General features: G+C 52.7%; 1 pseudogene; it reads left to right on the plus strand.

The window, feature by feature from the left end:
• The first annotated feature begins 6517 nt into the window (after positions 1-6517).
• LOC147724317 (18S ribosomal RNA) lies at positions 6518-7620 on the plus strand (annotated as a pseudogene).
• The last annotated feature ends 763 nt before the right edge of the window (positions 7621-8383 follow it).

Below are 8383 nucleotides of genomic sequence, written 5' to 3' on the forward strand. Positions count from 1 at the left end.
CACTACTGCAAGGCCTACCTCTCACATAGTATTGAGTTATGTAATATTACATTTAATAAGTGATAACGTTTGTTGTGGAGCAGGTTCGAATGTCATGTTTGATGTCTGAGGGATTGTAAATTAAAACCGTCTTTATTGGTAAAGTCAGATTTTAAGTCACAATTATGAAAATGCTACTTTTAGAAAGGGGACGTTTTTTGCACAAAATATTTATTGCCTGTCCCTTGGTCACATGACTAGGTGCAATTGGCAGTTTTTCTTTGGGTATTCCTTCCAAATAGCCATACACTGGAGGGTCTGGATGATGGCAGAATCGGACATTTGCACCTAATGAGCAAAGTGGAGCAGACATATAATACTTGCATTTGGATCTGTGCCATTTTGGTGTAAATAATTTATAAAATTTTTAACTATTTTTCATAATTGGTTTATGATTTTTCTTGTGTTGTGCTTTCACATTACTAGTGTTTGAGTGCTGCGTAAATACTTTACAGATTGCCTCTTAGTTAATTCTGTCTACATTTGTTTTAAGATACCAGAAGGCTAAGCACAGGTCAATTTAGTGACTATTTGTGATTTCCCCTGGCAAGGACAGTGGCTGTTGCTTGAGAAGGGATCATACCCTCCTCAGTCAACACCCCATTTTCTCACACAACCCTGTTACATCATTTCTCACCATTGAATGGGTATGACTGTTCTGTCTAAACCCTATTAGGCATGATGTTTTTGAGAAATGTGTCAGACAGTCTTGGGCTTTTGCACTCAGCACACACTTTGTTAGTCTGATTATTTGCTTTATACTTTGACTTTTTGCTAGTTTGTCTATTGCTTTATACGTAGCCTTTTCTTACATTCTTCAAAGGCAGACTCTAAGTCAGTCCTCTTGCTAAACCATACTTAGTTCTGGCTGATAATTTGCTCTTCAGAGATTGATTTTATGTAAATTTTCTTGCACATTTTGATTATGACTTTATGTTGATATTTGAATTGCTAATTCACCAACTAGCTAATTTTTATCTAATGTAATGATTGTAATGATCATAGTTCTGAATAAACCTTTATGGTTTGTCTCAGATAGTGCAGATGCTATGTTTCGAACCTCTCATTTATTTAACTAGAATCTTGACAGATTTGTGGTGACAAATGTGACTGAGGATTTTATGAATGTAATTACCATAATTATTACTAATTATCTTAATTAATTTGGGACAGCTTTGGTGGCAACAAGGTTGGAGGATTATGAAGATTAATTCAGGAGTACCACTACTCATCTTCTAATGAGTGGATTTTTGCATGGTGTGAGATGTCATGCGATATATGATATGTTATATTGATTAGTTGATTTCTTTTGTGTTATGTAAACAAGTGAAGTTGGAACGTATTGATACGTATTGTACATCGTTAAAATGCATTGTTGATTCATGTTTAATTGAAGATATTGAGGATTGTAAGTGGTTTATGTAAAAGTATCAAATTTATAGAGAACTCGATTTATATAAATGTGTCTGCTTAATAGGTTGTGCTTCTAGGTTATTTTATAAGTTGAGGTTTATGAGATCCTTTATAGTTTAGTGTGAATGAGTATTAGTTAGGATTTGTGGTCTGTGCATAGTTATAACATTCACAGATTCCACGTTGGTTTTGAATCACTGGTTGAAAAACAGCGTAGAGTACATGTAGGTATTATTGCAAGGTACTCATGATTAATTTGATTCCCTTACTATATCCCGAAAGCAGACACAGATTTATGTATTTTTTGGTTTATCAACATTATGTATTTTGTGTTTCAGGTTTTGTTATGAAATTGCATTATTATTCGTTACGTGTATTGTAAAGTTTGGTTAAAGCAACAAGGGGTGAGCATATGTTAAAATACAAGATATCATCAGTTAGTGGAGAGGTTCCTCCTGCAGTTGGAAGTGCTGTATGTGTACTGCTGTAGAATTAGGGCTTACATACATATGTCTGTGACTTTAAGAATGGCTTAATGGTACAAAGGGCAAGAAGAAGCAGCAATTCCCTGAGAAGGGTTTGTTCGATTTGTAGAAACTTCAGTATTTGAGGCATTTCACATTTGAGATTAAACCAATTTAGATCTAGATAAATGTAGATCTAGATAAACAGAGGGAGTATTTGATGAAGAAAAGAACACTTAAAATTAAGCCTGGGCTTAGCTGGCATAGTGCCACTACGCGGAGTTCCACGGAGTTCCGAAAAAACTCAGTGGAACTCCGCTTCGTTCCGCCACCCGCCTCCACAGAAGCAGGGCCTAAGGCCTGGGCTCTGGCAGGCCCCAGGGTGCAGGAGCCCACGTCCTGCAGCCAGCCAAGGGTCCGTTTGCCCAGGACAGGGGTCCCTCCTGGCCGGGACGGCTCCTAGATCCCCCCAGCCTGGCTGGGTTGAGAAGTAGGGACCAGACCTGGGACCTGGGCTACCGGCAGGGCCTGGTGTGCGGGAGCCCCCATCCTGCAGCCTGCCGAGGATCCCTCTGTCCAGGATGGGGGTCCCTGGTGCCCATAAAGGCACCCCCCGGCCGGGCTGGGTTCAGAAGTGGGGACCGAGTCCAGGGCCTGGGCTCCGCTCAGCCCTGGAGTGCGGGAGCCCATGTCCTGTGGCCAGCTGAGGGTCTGGTTGCCCCATCACGGGGGTCCATCAGGCCAGGGCAGGCCTCCCCGCTTCACCTGTATGTCAAGGTGCCTGCGGGCCCCAGGTCAGAGTTCCATCGGCCCCCCCGCATCCCCTTGACAGGACCAAGCTAAGGGCTCTGATGAGCCCCCGGGAAGCAGAGCCCCTGAGCCCTCCAAGGGCAGGTGGAAGCCCTTCCTTTCAGGGGCAGGGAGGGCTGATGGGTGTCCTTTGGGTCCGGCCATCTGGTTGCCCCTTTTCCGCCCTCGGCCATCTGGTCGCGGGCAATGCTTTCCAATGGCACAACCAGATGGCGAGGCTTTCCTTGAAGTCCAGATGAAGGCTTGTTTGCCTCCCCGTTCCCAGCAATGGCTCCTGAAGATAGGGCGCGTCCAAGCCTTGGGTCCCCTCCATCACTCGGTGGGCACAGGTTACCAGAAAAAGAGGTACCCTTCCTCCAGATTACTAGGAACATGGTAGACCGGAACCCCTCATGGGCTGAGTGCTCTCAGTCGATGACCAGATGGGCTAAGGCTAGGCAATAACCTCTCTCCCTGTCCGGGCTCCGTCCTCCAAGCTCGCAGCATGGCAAAGTGCCCGGGATAGGCTCCATCGGGCCCGGACGGTCCTCCCTTGGGTGTCCGGGTCTGAGAGCTCTGGCTGGGGGCTCCCTACACTGGGTTCTGTCCTCGGCTCTGCCATGGGCCTGTGGCCCATCGGGCGTTCCCAAACTCAGCTTTGGTTCAGGAGCTTCGGCAGGTGCCATTGGTGGCCCTGGAGTGTAGGGTGCCCTCCAAAACCCTGGCTCCATCCTCAGGCCTACTGCACGGCAGGGCACCTGGGAGGCAGGCCTGCGGAGGCCCCCCAGCGCGTGCCGGCTCAGGACCTCCGGCCGGTGCCAGGGACAGGGCTCTGTCCCCCTGATCCACCATGGTCCCAGGACGGGTGTTCATCGGGCCTGGGCAAGCCTCTCTCCTGCTTCACCCGCCTGTCAAGGTGCCTGAGGGACCCCAGGTCAGAGGTCAGGCAAGGACCCACACACCAGCCCCAGACCCGAGGCCCAGCCGGGGTCTCTGAGCCCCCCGGACGCAGAGCCCCCGAGCCCTCCAAAGGGCAAGCGGGAGCCCTGCTGTGAAGACTCGGCAGGCAAATTGGCATCCTTTGGGCCCCGCTATCTGGTCACGCCTTTCCCCTCTGCCATCTGGTCACACAGAATGCTTTCCAATGGGGTGACCAGATGGCCGGGCTGCCCTGGAGGTCCCGATGAGGGCTTGTTTGCCTCCCTGATCCCAACCATAGCTCAAGGAGGACGGGATCCTCCACGTCTTGGGTCCACTCAGTCTTGTGGTGCACATGGGTTACCAGAAAGAGGTGTACCCTTCCTTCGGATTACTAGGGACAGGGTACTCCGGATCCCCTCTTGGCCTAGCAGTCCTCAGCTGGTGGCTGGACGGGCATGGATACCCCCCAGCCCGGAGCTCCATCCCCGGGCCAACATCTGGCGTTTTGCCCGGGAACGGGCCCGATGGTCTTTGAGGCTTCACCTGTGCATGGGAGCCCATAGAGAGTCCAGGGGTCCTGGGCTCAGTCTCCTGGTCTGCTGCTCCACCATGGGCCCAGGACGGGGTTCCACCAGGACCAGGGAGCCTGGCCCTGCTTGGCTGGATACAAGGGCCCTGGGCTCCGTCCTGGCAGGGCACCCAGGACGGGGTCCTGTGGGCCTATGGTGGCCCCATCGTGAACCTCTGGGTACGGGAGCCCCAATGGGGTCCAGGGGACCTGCCGGGCCCTGGGAAGGGCACTTCCACCCTGGGCACCGCCTCCCGGGCTGCTGGTCTGGCAGGGGCCCGGAATGGCTTTCCATAGTCTTTGTGGAGCAGTCCCCTGCTTGGCTGGGTTAGGAGCTCCAGCCACTGCCCCTGAGGGCCCCCAGGAGGACGGCCTCACCACCACAGGCTTTTTCCTTGGGACTGCTGCATGGCAGGGTGCACGGGACAGGACTCTGCGGACCCAGGGAGGCTTATCCTGTCCCTTTGGGCCTGGGATCCCTGGTGGGTTCAGGGGTCCCGCTGGGACCTGGGTCGTGTGCCCCAGCCGTGGGCCCCATTCACCGGCCTGCTGCTCTGCCAAGCCCCCCGGACTGCTGCCCTGCCAAACCCAAGACGGGGTTCTGTATTGCCCAGAGAGCCTCCCCCTGCATGGCTGGGATCAGGAGCTCTAGCCGGGGCCCCTGAGGGCACTGGGGAGGGTGGCCTCGCCACCACTTGCTCTGGTATTGGACCTGCTTTGTAGCAGGATGCCTGGGATGGGGTACCGCGGGACCTGGGAGGCTTCCCTTGCGCCCTCGGCCCACAAGCCCCAATGGGGTCCAGGGTTCCTGCCAGGGCCTGAGTCCGCTGCTCCAACCCAGGGCCCCTTCCCGCGGCCTGCCGCTTAGCCAAAAGCCTGAGACGGGTTATCGTCATGCCCGGGAATCTTCCCCCTGATAGGCTGGGGTCAGGAGCTCCAAATGGGGCCCCTGAGGGCCCTGGGGATGGTGCACCCCAACCCGGGCTCCGTCCTCGGGCCTGCTGGGTTGCAGGGTGCCCGGGACAGGGTCGTACCGGCCTGGGCAGGCTTCCCCTGCACGTCCAGTTCTGGAAGCCCTGGCTGGGTCCAGGGTCAGGGGCTCCTATCCTTGGCCCATCCTCTGGCCTGCTGCTCCTCCAAGGGCCCAGGATGGGGGGACAGGGGTCCATTGGTCCCATGCAGACCTCCCCCACTTTACCTGCTTCTCAAGGTGTCTATGGGCCCTGGGTTGGAGGGCCCTGAGGCTCCCCCTCTCAGCCCCATGGCTGATCCTCAGCTGGGGCCCGGAGCTTCTGACCCCTCATGCCGCGGCAGCCGCTCGCCATTCCATTAGGGCACAGAGTGACCAGATGGCAGCCCTTCGAGCCCAGCCATTTGGTCAGACCTTTCCCCTCGGCCATCTGGTGGTGCACAATGCTTTCTAATGCGGTGACCAGATCGCCGTGCTGCCCTGGAAGTCCTGATGAGGGCTCATTTGACTCACATATCCCTGCGAGGGCTCCAGGAGGTCGGGCACGATTTCGCATTGGGTCACCTTCGTCACTGGTTGCGCAATGATTACAAAAAAGGGGGGTATTTTTCCTCCAGATTACTAGGGAGAGCATTAGTCTGACCTCCGTGTGGTCCGGTGATTCTGAGACAGGGAAATGACGGCCTGGTCTGTGCCTGCTTCCCAGCCCTTCCTGATGGGCCTTTCCTCCGAGCATGCAGGGATGTGAATCCAGCATTCCCTCGCAGGGCTGCACACTCCGATCGATCGGGCACGCTCGGTTCATTTAGGGACGGACTGCTTGCCCAGCCTCGGCTGTTGTTTCAAGCAAAGAGCTTCTACCCGCATTGACCGTCTGACTTGAGGGCCTTGTCAATTTTGGCGGAGGCCCTTCCCCAAACCCAGCAGAGCGAAGGTCATGTGGTCCGAGCAGCTCATGCCCCCAAGTTGTCTGACCCAAGCGGAAGGGGTTGAGTGGCACCCTGTCTTGACGCTGCTGCCTGACAGGTCCATAGACCTTGCGTGCCACACCCTCACTCCACTCCGCCCAGTGCATTTCCGCAGCAGCTTGGAACAACTGTTCAGTGGGGTGCCGCCGCTCCGGTCCGGCACCCCTGCGTCTCGCTCAGGTTGTGCCTCGGCCCACCTCTTCCATCCGGGGAGACAGTTGGGTCAGCAGGTGCCCCTGCAACTGCATATGTCCACCCCCATTTAACCCTCCTGCCCAGGCAGGAAGGCTTTTTTCCCCTAGCTGGCTCCCGAGAGGGGGTTGTGAAGGTGTTGGTTGGGGGATGGGTACGTGGCTCCCGAACCCACCCCGTCAGCAGGTGCGGCTAAATGGTTGATCCTACCAATAGCATATGCTTGTCTCAAATATTAAGCCATGCATGTGTAAGTACACACGGCCGGTACAGTGAAACTGCGAATGGCTCATTAAATCAGTTATGGTTACTTTGATCACTCCATCTGTAACTTGGATAACTGTAGTAATTCTAGAGCTAATACATGCAGACAAGTGCTGACCTCCCGGGATGAGTGCATTTTTCAGACCGAGACCTATCTGGGCTCACTCGGCCGCTTTGGTGACTGTAGATAACCTCAGGCCGATCGCACGTCCCAGCAACGGCGACAACACATTCGGATGTCTACCCTATCAACTTTCAATGGTACTTTCTGTGCCTACCATGGTGACCACGGGTAGAGGGGAATCAGGATTTAATTCCGACAACGGAGCCTGAGAAACGGCTACCACATCCAAGGAGGGCAGCAGGAGTGCACATTACCCACTCTCGAGTCGGGGAGGTAGTGACGAAAAATAACAACACAGGACTCTTTCGAAGCCCTGTAATTGTACACTTTAAATCCTTTAACGAGGATCCGTTGGAGATCAAGTCTGGTGCCAGAAGCCACAGTGATTCCAGCTCCAATAGTGCATATTAAAGTTGCAGCAGTTAAAAAGCTTGTAGTTGGATGTTTGGATCAAGCTGGCAGTCCGCCGCGAGTCAAGCTACTTCCTGTCACAGCCTCCGCCACTCGGCACCCCCTTGATGCTCTTGACTGAGTGTCCTGGGGGTCCAAAGTGATTGCTTTAAAAAAATTACAGTGTTCAAGGCAGGTCCGTCGCCTGAATATTTCAGCTAGGAAAAATGGAATTGGACTCCGGTTCTATTTTGTTGGTTGTCGGAACTGGGGCCATGATTAAGAGGGAATGCCGGGGGCATTCATATTGTGCCGCTAGAGGTGAATTCTTGGATGGGCGCAAGATGAACCAATGTGAAATCATTTGCCAAAAATGTTTTCATTAATCAAGAATGAAAGTCTGCGGTTTGAAGACGATCAGATACAGTTGTTCTTCCAAAGTTTTATTGAAAAATGAGGGAATGCACACCTTACTCTTTAACCTTCATTTGTTTATATCCACATTTGTATGATCCATCCTTAAACGGGTTGCGTGCAGGTCAACTGTTTGGCATGCCCTACTGCCACATAGTTACAAGAACATTAGTGATGAGGGACTGACTAGCCCCTAAGTGAAATGCACAGCTTTGTGCCGCTTTTGAGCGTGCACTTTTAATTCCAAATTCAATACCTTTGATCCGTGTTAATCCACAAGTTTTAAACCATCATTTTCCTTCATTTTTGTTCACGTTATATTTTTCTTCAATACTTTCACAATCCAACATTCAGACTTTTTGCCGATTTTCAAATTTATAATATTCAGACAGGGCCCATTTGGTGCCTTTCAGAAAGAATATGAATGATGCAACAAGTCCATCGCAAGCAGTGTTTTTTTTATTCCATAAAAAAGAACCCAATGCATTTCGGGCCATCGTGTGCCCTTCGTCGGGGGTCACTGCTTAGTTAACAAAACGGCATCTCCCTCTCTCCTCATTGTCGCTCCGACCACATATGGTCGGGTCCTGTCATGGAGGTACGAAGCTGGCGTGCATAGTCCTGCTTCCCCCCCTCAGCGAGGGCGGTAACTGGTCTGCCCTGGGCCCATCTTGGGGTACCTGGCTGTGTGCTGCATGGGCTGTCTGTAGTGTCCCACAGGCTGCCTGTGCGCACACCTCCACTGCTGGCTTACCGGGGAGGGTGAACCCCCTCCAGATCCGATCCGGGCAGAGAGGACACATGGGATGCCAGGCCCCTGCTTTGGCAGGGGCCTGTCCTTCCCTTGCAGCCCCCGACGCTTCTGCA

The sequence above is a fragment of the Lissotriton vulgaris genome, chromosome 4_1, assembly GCF_964263255.1.
Source record: "Lissotriton vulgaris chromosome 4_1, aLisVul1.2, whole genome shotgun sequence".
Taxonomy (NCBI): domain Eukaryota; kingdom Metazoa; phylum Chordata; class Amphibia; order Caudata; family Salamandridae; genus Lissotriton; species Lissotriton vulgaris.